Source organism: Xylocopa sonorina, chromosome 6 (genome assembly GCF_050948175.1).
Source record: "Xylocopa sonorina isolate GNS202 chromosome 6, iyXylSono1_principal, whole genome shotgun sequence".
Classification (NCBI taxonomy): Eukaryota; Metazoa; Arthropoda; class Insecta; order Hymenoptera; family Apidae; genus Xylocopa; species Xylocopa sonorina.
The window spans coordinates 11419850-11435473 of NC_135198.1; positions in this window are offsets into that span (position 1 = coordinate 11419850).

Sequence of the window (15624 nt, forward strand, 5' to 3'; positions counted from 1 at the left end):
GAAAATTAGCATGTCTTGCGTATCGTGTTAGGTAGTAATACGTCCGGAAACAATCGTATCCTAATACATCGTAATAAATAGCGACTCTCTATCGCTAGATTCAGACAATTATTAAAAATCGCCGCTAATCTTCGTTCCAGCGATCCACCCTTAACGATAATCAGTCGATGTGTTTCTTCTTCCTCTTCTGCTTCTTCTTCTTCTCCTTCATTTTGTTGTTCGTCTCTTTTTTTTCCTTTTTCTGTTTTTTCCTTTTTATTTAAAACGCGCGCTCGCTCGCTCGCTCGCTCGTTTCGTTTTGTCCTTTTTTTTTGTTTTGTTTTTTTACCTTACCGTACTAGTATTACAATAACATTTTGATTAAATGACACGTGTCGTAACGCTTGCAATCTCACGAGGGAAACCGTCTTAATTATCGAAAAAAGATGATGAACATTGTTTTGCCGCGTGGAAAAGTCGAACAATCCTCGTTCAAGACAGATTTCAGGCCAGCACAGAAACAGCTCTCGGTTCGTCGTACGTGCATGTACGTACAGATAGATGTACGCGTGCATCCATGTAGTTTCGATCGGTATCTAGGTACAGGATGATCCAGAAACGATGTCGCGAAATTTAAAGCCTGTCTCTCTCTTTCTCTCTATCTCTCGTGGCTCGAGAACCGAGGGTGACGATCGCGATAAAGCAATTAGTCAGTCGTTTAAATATTTATAGGTAGCATCTCTGTTTAACTCTCTTGATTAATCTGTTTAATGTACAATTAAATATATATGGCTGTATCTCAGGTTCATGTGTTAACGTACGATCGTTCAGTGTCCCTCGGTACGTCTCTCGCCACCGGTATAAATAACCGCGCGGTTTCGGGAGTCATTTTTGAATCAGCCTGTGGAAAAATCGAACGTTGCTGCTTCACAGGCGTAGTCCCCTGGCGAACTATTGTTGATCGTTTAATAGAGCGATATCGAATATTCTGCATAGAAATGATGCGACTGGTGTGAGCGTAAAGGTACGCGCCAACGGTTTGGCCTGGCCAAACTGGTCGGTCACTCGGTATATCTGTATACATTGTTATCGATATAATTCAACGTATCAAAAATATGCTGAGAATCTTTGAAATCAGGTGTGGTAATTAGTCACGCGGCGGTTAGCCGGAGCAACGGTTACTCTAATCAAAAATGGAAGCGTGTGTGTGGGTGTGTGCGCGCAACGAAACCGTTTCCGTCTCGCTCGAAAATCTTCTCTTCTCACTCGGGATTGTCACTTTCTCGCGTTTCGTCTTATCGATACATTATCGGAACGAGTTTGAAAACAGTCATTAAAATTGTAGATATTATTCATATTCTTTCTCTCATTCTCACACGTTCGTTTCTACGTTCATTCGCTCGCTCGTTCGTTTGTTCGTTCGTTCGTTCGTACATTCTTCCTTTCTCGCTTCTTTCTCTCTTTCTTTCTATAAGTCACACTGAATTACGTATTCTTCGGTAGAGCGTGGAAGATGCTTGCAAAGTTCGGAGCACCTGCGCGATATTATCCTATGTACAACTCTAGCAATCGTCTGTGTGTAACAAAACCTGAACGAAAAAGCGTTCACCGCGAACATCCCTTCTCTTTTGTTTCTTCGTATTTTTTGTTTCCCTTTTTTGTTTCCCCTCTATATTTCTGTTCACGTTTCAATTGTGCTTCGCTACGGCGACCCTTATATAGTAATACGTATATTTGATTTAGTGTCTTTGTTTCTTCTCCTCGCTCCCTTTTGTTTCATCTTATTTCCCTTTTCTCTTCATTCATCCCCGTTACTATATCTCTTTCCTTCACCCGGTTCGTCGTCATCGTAACGTCCCGTCGCGTCGTTTTATTTCATCGCCTTATAAAAATTGGACCTGGTTCCATTTGTTCACTACAATTCGCTAATTCCACCGGTCTGAACGCCGGGGATCGTCCAACGATCTCACGATCCTCCGCGTCCACGCCGCGGAGATCCCAATGGCACGCGCGTGTTACATATGTACGCTACATATTAATCGACCGATGATTTATTGACGCTTTTTCTGCGATTCGTACCAATCACAATGTTCTCCTATCCTATACATGGTCAACGGAACAACTTTCGAAACGGATTTAAGACAAGACGAATGCAACCCTCGACCGGTAGAACGAGATCGATGCAAACGATTGATGGATACTAGAGAGTTCAACTTAAACTATCCGCTGTGTACGTCTACCAGCGTTCTATTTAATGTGCACGGTTCGCTTGTAACTGTAAGCTGCAAGGTATACGCGGGCGATCGTCGATAAACGATAAAATTCGTCGTATCGTTTATCGGCGATCCGATTTCTTATTTTTCCTTTCAACAGACGAAACAGAGTTGCAGACAGACAATCGGCAGATCGAGAATCATCGCACGACGCGACTCTATCGGTCGAAGGTTGTAGAGCTCCATTTTTTCCTCGATTTTTCTTAAAAAATTCGCGACTTTGCGTCTAGCCTACGGACGAGAAAACAATTTACGGCTAAGAGAATTAACAATCGTCATTCATTAGCGTCTTCACGAGCCCGTTTTATACGAGAAACCTTCCTGCTCTCTTTCTCTTTCTCTCCTTCTCCTTCTCTCTCTCTTCCTCCATCTCTCTTTCTCTCTTGTTCTCTCTGTCAACGAAGAATCAACGGAAACCCTCCTCTCGTATAAAATCCTTATAAAAAACTTATCGGTATAAAACGGGCTTTGGTTTCATTAGAATTCTATCCACCTTTATATCATACGTGTCCGCGTTCCATCCTTTGCGAGCATTCTGTTTTTCATTAACTACTTGCTTTCGCGCAATTATCGTAACCCTTTACCAGACTAACGAATACTCGCACCGCGACTTTTATCCGATCGTACGCGATGCTCGAGGAGGATTACCTTTTAATTCGACTAACTTATAATTATCTCGTTTCACAGTGGAATTCGTGAACGTGAATGAAAACGATGTGTCTCAGGTCGTCCATCCATTCTTTCGTACTCCAAATTATACTCAATACCGCCAGTGTTTTCAATTCTCACTCTCTGAACCCATCGTCCATCAGAAGGTACAAACCCAACCCAACTCGAATAATCGAATCGCCTGCGCGAAAGAAAATTCTTTTTGAAAATTCCGGGCAGCCGTTCTTTAAACCTCCGGTACAATTATATCATGGCTCGGAGAGCTCGTTCTCCCTTCCCTCCCTACGTGTTCATTCCACGTTACCGCCGTTTAGATACGCGCGTTTCGAGCGCAGTTTGAGGTACCCGCGGGTACGTAGCTACCGGCGCGCGGAGCAGAAAAACGGTCGGGCTCCGATTCGAAGGTCGGCAGGCGTTTCATTGGCAGGTAGTCGGCGTGCACGGTAAAAAACGGCTCTCGTACATAAACAGTTGGACGAGCCGCGGAGGGAACGAAAAGCGGGCGAGGCAGCGTGGCCCGGCGAAAACAAAGCGTATCGATCACGGGTGACTCTGATTGACTCGTACGTCGCATGACCACGGCTAATGATCCGCCAAGGACAGAATCGGGCTTACGGTCGATTCGGATCGCGAGCGATTCGTCGCTCGACCGAATTTAAATCGTTCCCCGTTTCTTCCTCAGGATACATTTTTGTACGATTATCGCTTCGATCGATTGCTGGAAATCTGTTCTCGGAACAGAGCGGAGGAGAGCGAGCAGAGATCATTGGAGAGTGTTTTTTCAACGAGGATTTCGTCGAGAAAAATGTCCGCGAGGGTAAAGGGCGAGGTGGTTTTGCGAAACGTAGGTAGGGACATCGGAAGTAACAAATCATCCCGTAGTTTAACATTTGCGGTGCGTTTTCGAGCGCGATTAACCTGTTGCTGCGCGCAGGTTGTTTGTCGCGTCGCGAAATGGCTGCCATAAACCTCGATTGATTTAATCCAGCGACAGGCAAAACCGGGCGAATATTATGCGAGAGCTCGGGAGCGTAACAAGTTCGAGGACAAGAACCGACCCTCTGGCTCCGTTTCCACCCCTTTGTACACGTGTTACGCGAACACTGCCCTCGTAAAGACGAGGGGTGACTCGATTATAATGGAATTATTCATGGAAGTTCATTAACCACGTCAAACGGTACAAATGTCGACGTTTCGAATTACGATAATCAGAAATTTGAAACAATCGTGATTTTTCTTTCTCTCGAGATTTGGAAATTTGGAAATCGAAGAAACTTGTACTCTCCGTGGCTGTCGCTCGACAGCTAGGAGGATCACCAGATGATTTGAATATTTGAAATATTGGAACGATCCCGGGGGCGCGGATGCGTCGAACGACGCTTTCTAATTGAGCAAGACTTAGAAAGCCCGTATCTACGCGGTTTTGTACACGCACATTGTCCCTCTGACGGACCGCTCGACTCGTTTGAATTTCGTGTCGCGTTAATTTATGCAATTGGAGCGATCGCGTTTCCAAACAAACAAAACCGATTCGCGGTCGGACCGCGAATTAAGGTTAACTTCGTTGGAGCGTCGCCTCTAGCGCGCCACTTTCGAAACGGAAGTCGGACCCGTGAATTCACCGTGGAACCTCGCTCGGCGGAATAGTAGCAGTAAAAGGGATGACGGTTAATCGCGCGGAGGCGAAAAAGAGGCAGGTAGAGAATGGTAGGGATGGTCGGCGTAAGGTAAAAAGAGGACCGCGAGCGGTATATCGTGCAGGAGGGTGATCCGCGTGGATTTCGTGGTCGTTTGCTTGTTTAGATTTCTCCGTTATGCGTTGCATAATCCTGTGGCCGGGCCCTCGTCGGGCAACAACAAGAAAGGGAAAGAAAGGAAGAAAGACGGAAAGAAAGAAAGAAAGAAAGAAAGAAAGAAAGAAAGGAAGGAAGGAAGAAGAAGGCGTACGGGGGCGAGGGACAAGAAAGAAAAACAAAGTTCGAGCAGGAAGTGGCTCGCGTAAAAAGAAAAGCCCCGGTAGCTCGTCCGTGGCGAGCAAGCGAGTGGAGTGGAGTAGTAGGCCAAGTGGAAGTTCCTCTGTGAGTTGCTCCTCTCTTCCGAAGCGAAGAGAGCGAGAGATAGGGTATGAGAAAGAGACGGGCAGAGAGAGAAGGATGACCATCTTTTATTTCGTTCGAGAGAGTAACTGTCAGCCGGTATTTCGCGTGGAGGCAAAATAAAGTATAAAGGGTGTTCGCTGCGTCGTATATACGCGCACGCCAGTATGGACCAACTTCTCTTACTCTCCTTCTCGCTCTATCTATCGGGTCTCAGGATCGTCGCGACCACGGTTCACCCTTTCGTTCCCCGTCTTCGTCTCTGGTCCCGGCGTGTACACGTGTTTCTCTCTCTCTCTCACTCTCTTAGCTCCAGCTCGTGGTTTCCGTCTCCGTTCCTCCCCTCGAGTCTGCCTCCACGCTCTTCGTCGAATCTCCGTCTCCTTTCGCGTGTTCCCGTCCGCTCTCCCGTGTTGCCTCTCCTTTTTTCCATCGTACACTGTCCCGCTCCTTTAGCCTTGCAGACGCTTCTGGCAGACGAGGCGCGTTTTGTTCTCAACTTCCTTAATTTCACCTTCCGGGGGCCTTCGAGATCTTCACCACCACCCCCTCTCGACCCCCTTGCCCGCCCTCTTTCTCATCATCGATTCGTTATTCGCATTCGATTTCGTCTCGAAATAGATACGACGCGTCGATCCGCGGGGATCAATGAAAGGATCGAACGACTCGAACGGAACCCGCGATCTACGCCGGTGGAACGCGCACCGTCTGTTATTTTGTTTCAGCTCGTGCTACCAGCTGATGACTGTAATTAAGTCGCTCGGCTACACTCTCTATCTCGTGGCAGGCTACTCTCGACGATGAACGATTACCACGAGAGTCCGCGGGATATTAGCCTGGCCCCCTGTACCTACACCTCGATCGGTGTGCGCGTGTGCGCGCTAGAAGACGCGTTTAAAACGATCCGCGGCACGGTGGATCGAAAAAGCAAACGAATGCAGGCCAGCATCCGCGAGCGCGATAATAACCGGCTGCGCAAACTACGATCGACGGGTAGCCACGGTCTACTCGCGAGCACGTCCCGCCGGCTGATGCACGATCGTATCTGTCTCGACCGGGACGGCAAGTACCCGTACATTTCCACCGATAATCACCAGCGAAATGACAGGGATCGCGAAAGCGAAAAACCGTTTCTTCTCAACTATGCTCGCGTTCGACCCAATTGCTCTAGCCGTCGTAATTGAACGCGCGCATACCCCGCGCCTCCGCCTTGGTCCACGAAAACGTTCTCCTTCTATCGTCGGTTGCAATTATTTCGGTAAAATAGAAATTCGAGAGAACGATTGCACGTAGCGGCGCGTCCGCCGGAACCGGTAACGCGGTTCCTCCCGAGTCGTCTCTCAAGGAGACTCGTAACGCGATTAACACCTCCGCCCGTTGATGCACCGGTTCAGCTGTGGCGGTAGATGCAATCAGCGCATCGGAATGTTTTTTCTCCGCGTCGCGCGGACGAAGGATCGTTCGTGATTCCCGGGGCTCCTCCGTTGCGTCGAAAAGGAATTTCGCTCACGTGACCAGACGAAGAGGCAGAAGCGGGTATACGCGCGCACGCTGCGAGGTTTCTCGTTACTCCTCCAGAGGCCCGGGGCTCCGGTATAAGAGCCGTCGCGACGATCGTCGTGGCAAGTTCACGAACCTTGAACCCTCCTTTAAGCCCGTCGACTCGTTTCGAGAGGCCCGCGTGACTGGCGATCTGCGAATGATTAGCTTTCCGTGTGGCCGACGACTTCTCGCGGTGCCACGACGCGAAACATCCCTCCTCCACCCGTTCGTTCGTTCTCGTTTCCGTTTGTCAATCTCGCGACGATTTACCGATTGCGATATCAGCTCGCTCCAATTTGACGTCGTGCGCTTCCTCGCGGGTATTCCCCGCGGGAACGATCGGTTTCTCGGTAGGAAGCCGTGATAATTTGTACGGCATACGCGCGAGTACTTGGAATGTCTCCGCGTCACTCGTAGGGTTAAATCGTCCCTGGTGAGTCAGAGCGTCGCAGGAAAACGGAGATCCCCGCGTGCATGATCGATCTCCGCGTCTCCGTTCGTGCTCGTCCACCGGTGAACAGAGAATCGACGGCCGATAGAAAGAGTGATAGAGAAAGAGAGGGAAGCGGCGTGACCGCGAAAACACGAATAGCATAGGAATGTCACGAAAACAATGTCGGCCACCTGACCCGCGCCCTGCCAACCGACCACGACGACGACAGCGACGGCGACGGCGACGACGACGACGACGACGACGACGACGACGGTGGTGGTGTGTCAGAGGGGTCTCTTTGTCTTTTTCTCGTTTCTTCTCCCTCTTTCTCCCTCGGCCGTCGATTACAAGTTTCCTCGGGCCGGCAGAGCGCAACGTCACCAGTCCCCGGAGCCAGACCCTCGACGAGACTACGAGATTGAGAAACGCTGTCGAAGAACGAGACGGGCCGACTCAAGGCCGCACCATGGTCCCACTCCCCCGCCAACCAAGAGTCCGAGTCAAGGGCGTTCCCCCCTCCAACTTAACCAGTTATGAGTCGGGGAGACCCAGCGCGCAAAGAGTCTCCTCTCGGTTGCCTCTCTCCATCGCTGGATCCCTCCTTCTTCGTCCCTCGGCAACGGGCCCCGTTCTCCACCGTCTCGTTCCATCTCGCTCCTCGTCTCTCCTCGTCGAGTCTCTTTCTCCGCTTGGATCTTGTCCCTCTGTGCGATTATCGACTCTCTCTCCAATACGCGGTGTTTATCGTGTGATTTTTTCCCTTAGTGGATACTCCTCTCTCGCTCCCTCTCTCTCTCTTCATGAACGTTTTCAGCTTCGTTTCTGTTTGCCAGTGACAACGGAAAGGGGGTAAGGAGTCATCTTCTTCGCGCGCATCGTTTCGTTGTTCGTGTCCCCGCGATTCTCGCGCCCCTTCCTCCAGTTGTTAATCGCCCTCTCCGTTGCACGATGCCCGGGCCGATTCGTATATTTATCACGAAGAATCTCTCCTCGTCACTCCTTCTAGGAAGAGGCTCCTTGTTCGGTTCGGATCCTCTTTTTTTCTTCCCTCCTCTTGGTCCGTTCGTTCCTCTGCAGACTGCTGCTGCTGCTGCTGCTGCCGCCGCTGCTGCTGCTATTTCACGGATGATTCTCTCTATATTCGTCGTTGTCCCGCTTCACCACGCGAAACCAACGCGTGCATACGCCCGTTCATCGGGAGTCCGGCTAAAGATGTTCCTTTTTCTCGTACCGGCGCCGTTTTTCGACCGTTCCCGAGACCCGGGTTCACCGAGTTCGCCCCGCGTCACACGCTGCCGCACGATGCGTCCCATTAAAACGCTTTCCCGTCGACGCCTCTCCCGTACCGCGCTCGAAAACGCGCTTCTTCCATTCGCGATAATTCCAACCGAACGAAACTCGACGTAGGAACCGTACGATTTCGCCGTGGCGAACGCGTCGATCGATCAACGGTCGAAGATCGAGAGAACGAATCGCGTCTACGGCCTCGCGTTCGCTTCGATCGATCCGTTTTTCGATCGGCGATATCGTCGTTCGCGAGAAGAGTCGGCTCTCCAGTCGGCTGGATTCTTCTCATCCCGGGGCAACATTCTTCATCCGCGTGGAGTCCTGACGGGTTTTCGGGCATGCATGATGATCCATCATTCTTCGCGCCATTCCAACCGCCCTCCCCGCCGTCCGGTGCCTCTTCATCTTCTCCGCGTCGGTTCTTGTTCTTTGGCTTACGTTTTGCAACAAGTCTCCCTGGCCAGCCTCGCGCGTCTTTTTCGAGACCCACGGATTAGTCCGCCTCTTTCGTATACGAACGCGTAATCTGTCCCCGAGCACGGGTGTAACCAATCGCCTCATTCCGGATCGTTCCCTTTATTACTCCTTTTATTACCTCCGAGAGGGGATAATCGTGGATAATCGTTGATTGAATTTTTAGACGCCTATTTTCTTTGTACTTTTTCCACTTCCTTTCCCAGTCGAGCAGCGAACGATAATGCGAGCAAAGATTTTTTCAACGATTGCGACGCACCACGGTAAATAGACTCGTTTTTCGAAGCTGCCCGTACGGTAAGAACCGGTTCTCCGGTACGACACGAATAAATCATACATCGATTAGGAGAATAGAGAGAGCGAGAGTGCTGCCGGTCGTGAAAGAAAGCCATCGAACGCGTGTCCCTCGGATTCTACGTCGTCGAAAATTTCGTTACCATGTCCGGTAATTAAATTCTCCCCCGCGGTACGGCGCGTGAGACGTTTATTAGAGTGATCCATGCGCGAGTACGTCGATTACCGCGATAAATACCGGTCGTTTAATTAAAATCGTATCGATCGCAGTCGTAATCCCGGGTATCGAAATTCGGATCGGTGAAACGAAGCTGTGTGGCGCGATGTAATCGTTGAAGGGGACGGGCCAGGAATGAAATCCGAGCGAAACATCGGTAAAGGCCCGTAATTACCGGCCACGATACACGCTCTGTCTCGCTCCGTTCAACATTTCTTTCGTTTCTCATTTATTTGCTCCTTTTCTTTTTCTTGTTAAGAAAGGTGGAGAGGGTGGGACGGCCCGCACTTTTTCTTCCTTTCATTTTCTTCCTCTCGTTTCCTTTTTCTTCCCGTTCTTTTTTTCGGTTCTTTCGTAAATTTCGCTGCACTCATTCTTGCATCACCTTCGCCGGGCACGCCACGGGGCCCGGCCGAGCCAAGACTCCATTCAAGGACACAATATTCAGAAACCGAAAGTGCGATCACGCGAAAATCTAACGTCTCGCCGAACCGGTCTAACCGGATTCGGTGTGCGGCTGGTTAAGATGGTACCGGCGATCGGTGAGCCGCGTAAACTCGTTCCTCGTCATTTTTGGCAATAACAACATTAAACGCATCGCTACGGCCGGCCTGCGATCCGTTTCGAGAATCGGGCCTCGCTTATCACGCCTCGATTATTCGTCCATCCGTCTGCGAGCGCGGGTCACAGGTCGGCCGGCCATGTCGCGCTTCTCGATCGTCTCTCAATCTTATCGTTCTTAAACTTTGCTTCCCAACTACGCTTATCGTCGATTACCTCATCGTATCGTGGACAGCAGAAACGAACGATTCGAAGAGAAGAAAAAAGAACGGAAAAAAAGAGAACACGTACGTCTGCACGTATAACAATTTAATTACTCGCTTTTTCCAATCCTCTTTTTCTGCTCCCTCGCGAAGGTCGCTCGCCGCTTCGAACCTCCGCGATTTCTTCCTAACAGGTGTTCGCCAGGATATAAGAGTCGCGTCTGAAACGCAGGCGAGCGCGAAAGGGAGCGGCGGCCATCAGGTTTACCGAATGGACCACCGTTCTCGAACGTTTTTCGAGGCGTTCGCACGGTCCTCCGCGGTTCCTCGCCTGGTTCCCCTTTCCGCGGCCTGATTCGTCTCTAGCCTGCCTCGATTCCTCGTCCCCCTCGCGCGGCGTAACAGAATCGCGCAGACTTGGCGCAGACGGTTCGACTCGCTTTTGTGGCCGCGCGCCGGTCGTGAAGTTGGAAAGTCAAGTGCAGTCGCGCACCACCTCGCAGACGGCAGAGTTTCTCAAACTCGTTACGCCAGTCGCCGCGGCTCATGAATCGCTCGAACTTTTCGATCGATCGACGAGACCGGACCGGGAGCTTTGTCGCCGCCGCCGTCGTGCCGCGCGCGTCTTTCTACCCGCTCGATTGCCATCGATCGAATCCCGTCGCCGGAGTTTCGCGTCGCTCGGCCACTTTTCGAATCGCTTCGGGGCCATTTTTAACCCGACGCGCTCTTCGCGGAATTTCCAACCGACGCATTGTTTCGTAGCGTCGTTCGAATTCGCGTACGCGTTACCAATGATCAATGTCTGATCAATCCGATTGCTTATGAACTTTTCTTCTAACTAAAGTAAACCACGTCGATCAATTTCCAACGGTACTTTCTACGCGTACAACTTGTTTCTTCGACAAGGAGATACTTCCATCTCGCAAAAAAGGTCCTCTAATTTGCATCGAGCGTCTGCTAAACCTTCCATGTGCTGGTCAAAATAAAACGTCCACGTTCCCCCGAGATCGTTGATCCGCGCAGAAACGGGAGAACCGCTGCGAGCCGATCTCGATGAAAGCAAATGGCTCCCGCGGCCGCGTGGCCGAGAGATTTGAACGTACGATTCCGCGTAATGGAGTTTAGCGTCTTCCTCGGTGTGGACGCGTGCGCGTGTGCGCCGCGCAAATAATCAAAATCAAGAGCCCGCGAGCCAGGGCAGTTCTGACAAGTGGCCGTTCTGACGTGACCGTGCAAAACTGGTTGCACCGCGATGGAACCGCGCCGATGGTACCCCCGTACCGTTCCGCCGCCCAACCCACCGCGCGAGGATTTACGACGCGCCGAATTTATTCTACGCTGGAATTGAATTCGACGCCGACGGACGTTCAATTATTTCCTAACAGCCCGCCCGGCGATGAACTCGTTCGTTCTTCGATCCCGCGGAAGGCTGTCGCGGGTTCTCCGCGCGTGGATTTCGAACGAAAATCGCACCGGCAACGTGGAAACACGAGAATCGAGACGGGGTGGCACGGACCCCGAAGAGGGTGAAATAAAAAGGGAGTCGCGCCTAAGACGAAGGTGGCGCAGCCTGAAATAACAGAGGAGGTAGTAACGCGAGAGGTTCCAAGCTGTCTATCGAGATCTCTTTCGTTACAACTCCATCGCTGGGGTTGTTTCTATCCCGCGATACGTCCCGACGACGGACAAAAGGAGCTTTCTCTTTTCCCGTGGAAACCGGTGAGCTATAAGCGCGTCTGAAAATGATCAAGGGGAGTTTGTTTCTACTCTCTCTCTCTCTCTCTCTCTCTCTCTCTCTCTCTTGGCGAACGTTACACCTCACGGTTTTTATTTTTGCAAGTTTTATTGCGGACGAGGGGAGAGAAAAGAAATATAGAAACTGTAAAGGAAGAGAGAAGGAGTACGCTCGGTGTACAAGCCGAAACGCGGTTCAAGTTGGTGAACGCTCGGTCGGGCGTTCGATTAATTACGAGTCGAGCGGCGTACGATGCATCATTGGACTCTTGGTAGAGGATTAGAGTGGCGAGGGAATGGAATCGAACGTGGGGACAGAGAAGAAGGAGCACGAAGAAGCAGATACAGCGAGGGAGAGAAGAGAATCGAATCTGAACAGGAATTCTGATCGATATCTCTGGGAGCTGACGGAGTTCGAGGTGAATCGAGGGTCCGCGCCACTGAGACACTCGTCACTCAAAAAATATTACGTATGCACACGTGTAATAAAACGAATCGAATTCCCCTGGGCTCTCTAAGTCCATTTTGGGAACGTTGGTTCCTGCGTAACTTCGCGTCTGATGCGAACAGCAACGAGAACCGGACCTAGACTCGACCGAACCAAAAAACGGAAACGGAAGAGATCGTTCGGGAAAGGTGAAACAAAAGTTTGGTCCGCGTGGTCCATGCTGCAGGATCGGGTGGTGATCGCTTAAAAATAAAATTGGAATCAACGAAAAGTGTAAAGCAAAGAATAGAAGAGCGTAATGAAGAGAGTACATAAGAAAAAATAGATTTTATTCAAAAATTTATTGCGTTCTTGCGAGGAGTTCTTCTTTTATGTTTTTTTTCTCGTTTTCTTAAAAAAAAAAAGAAAAATCCTAAGGAAAATTGTTCCGTTTGTTATTTCTTTTTCCGTCTTCTCTCTGTATCTCTCTCTTTTCTTTCTGGCGCGTGTCGCTGTTTCCCGTCACAACGCGTTCATGTAAAACAAGTGCGCGCGGATGCTTGGTCGGAGGCATCGTCGAATCTTCCCGTTCCATGGCCGAAGAGAGATCGAACAGAGAAAAGATACAACTCAATAGAAACGCAACACACAACACAGGAATTTCGAGCTAAAGTAATTCTTGAAAAAAAAAAAGGAAGGAAAAACATTGAACGAAATGAAACGTTGCGCACGAATTAAGGAGAAACACAAAGAGGTCAGTCTTGGCTCAGTGGTTCGCTGCTCTCTTGTAAATATTATAAAAATCGTAAAGTAAAACGTTACAATATACGTATATGCATCACCGGGCGCCTTCGGCGATCTGATTCTTCCTCCATTTTTTCCTTTTTTTTCTTTTTTTTTCTTCAACGTTTTTCAAACTCTTTACATTTACGATCGTGCGAGTTCGTGTATACATATAAAAATCTATATATATATTTATATATAAATAAGACGCGAGCTACGCGTGCGTTGAAACACTAAGTACACGCGAAATCTGGACACTATTGCATAAACGGTCGAAGAGAAAGGAAAGCACACGCGTTTGAAACGTAATCGTGTTCGAGGGAAGGAAAAAAAGGGAGTGTGAAAAAAAAGAAAAAAAAAAAAAAACACGAGAGAACGAAGGGAAACGAATTTCATTCGCCTTTTCCCAGCGGCTTTTCGTTTCTTTCGTCGTCGCGACACGGTGGAACGGAGATGTTCACGACGAGCTTACGAAACGAGGGGTATCGCCCGCGAACAAGTAAGATTAACGTGTGCCAGCTTTCGATTACACGAAAATATCCCGAAACATAGGACATCGACGCGGAAGAACGAGAGCAACGCGTAATGTCTTCCGTCCGCGACCAACTCATTTTTTTTCTCTTCTCTACCCCTGCTCTTCTTTTCTTTTTATTTTGGTAGGACGATGGGTTCCATTTTTCAACCGAAACTCGCATAGTTTTCAACGCACCGCGGCACGATCCTAAGTGTACATATGCACATCCGTAATGTATTGCACCTGCATCAGCGTCCGCATCGAAAGTTTTAAAGCTAAATTTTGAAAGCGAGATCTCGCGTGTCGAAGGGGGGTTGTATGGTTGGTGGTGGTGATGATGTTTGCGTAACGAAAAAAAAAAATAATAATATCGTTGGTTCGCTGGTTATAAATTAATAGTACATATGTATAAAACAGAGGTGTTTAAGGGTGTGTCTCGTTCTCTCTCTCTCTCGCTCGCTCTCTCTTTCGTTCTCTCTTTCTCACAGTTTCTCTCTCTCTCTCTCTCTCTCTCTCGCTCTCTCTTTTCAATAAAAAAGAAGAAAAACAAAACGAACGCGAAACAGAACTATGTATATACGAGTACGCGTATAAAACTATAAAGGAATCAAAGAGAAAAGAGAGGTGTTCCGGGTCGCGCCACCCTGTCGCGAGGCTTGGTCCCGTCTGCGAGACCGTAGCCCTGAGTCTTATAAAGGGAGAGAAAAAACAATAATTTACATATAATCGTTATATAGGTAATAATATATAAAGCTTATAACCTAATCTATGTTGAGCATTCAGTGGACGACAGCGGGTGACGCGGCCCAACGCGGCTCTCTTCGGCTTCTCTACGTCTTGAAAGCACACAACCGAACAGGTTTCAAAGAGACGAGAACAAAAATAGTACGAGAAAATTACAAAATTACAAATAGCGGTAATTAATAATAATTAAGAAAGGAAATAAAAAGAAATGTCGAGAAACACAGATCCGCTTTCCGTTCCTCCCTTCGCGACGTTTCCATCCCCTGTCGCGGAATAAAACGTATTCGATTCTTCTTTCTCTCCATGCTTAAATGTTCCATCCTCGCTCTCTTTCGCATTCCTCAACTACCACGTATAAAAATTTATCTCTCTCTCTCTCTTTCTCTCTCTCTCTCTCTCTCTCTCTCGCTCTCTATCTCTCTCTCTTCTCTCTTTCGACGAAACGTGCAACAAGTGATAAATATAAAAGACAAAAACTAAAATGACAAAATAATAAATGCATCGTAGCGGTAGGTAGCAGTAACAGTTATTTAACAAGAAGTTCGTCGGTGCAAAAAAGAGAGCGGCCGGACGACGTCGGCTATCGCGAAATAGTTATTCGATCGACGCCGGGACGACGCGCGTCGTTTTCTTTAGATACCTTTCTACCTGGTCTCTAACCGCGATATTCAACGGCGATAGAGAGAGCGGCAAGGTAAAGAAGCGGTTCACGACCGATTCCGTTTGGCTCGATTCGGTTAAAATCCGGTGCGACTATCGGTCGTTCTGTACGCACACGCGACGAACACCGGATAATCCACGAACGCGATTACTCGTCGTGCATATACTGTACATACATATTAGAATAGAGAAAAGTCGCTTATAAATAAACGTTATCGTAACATCGTATACACGTCGACGCTTATCGTCACGACGATACCCATCTTCCCGTGGATCATCCGATCGTGTGCATATATGCGCGCTTTCCTGATTGTTCTCTACGCGCTCCGTCTTTTCTTTTTCTAGTCCCTTTATCTCGCTATATAGCGAATCGATATCACAGTACCTATCGCCAACCCTCGTTTTCCTTTCTCTCCTTCTATCCTTACTTTTTTTTTCTTCTTTTCTTCTCCCCTCTTCCACCCTACCCTATCCTTCTTCTTTCTTGTTTTTTCGTCTCTTTGCTTTATCCGCGCGCGCTCCGACGACGCTCGTCGGAGTGTTTCGTCGATCGAAATGGCACCACACAAGGTTCTGACGTCGTCCAACCACCCGAACCAGTTTCGCAGCAGTTCGCAACGAGTTCTGCGACCGGCACGTATACACGGAACTTAAGAGTAAAAATATAACGCGCCCCTGTCGTCTCCGGCCAGATCAGCTGGCAATCGCGCTTATTTCGCGTTATTTTTTTT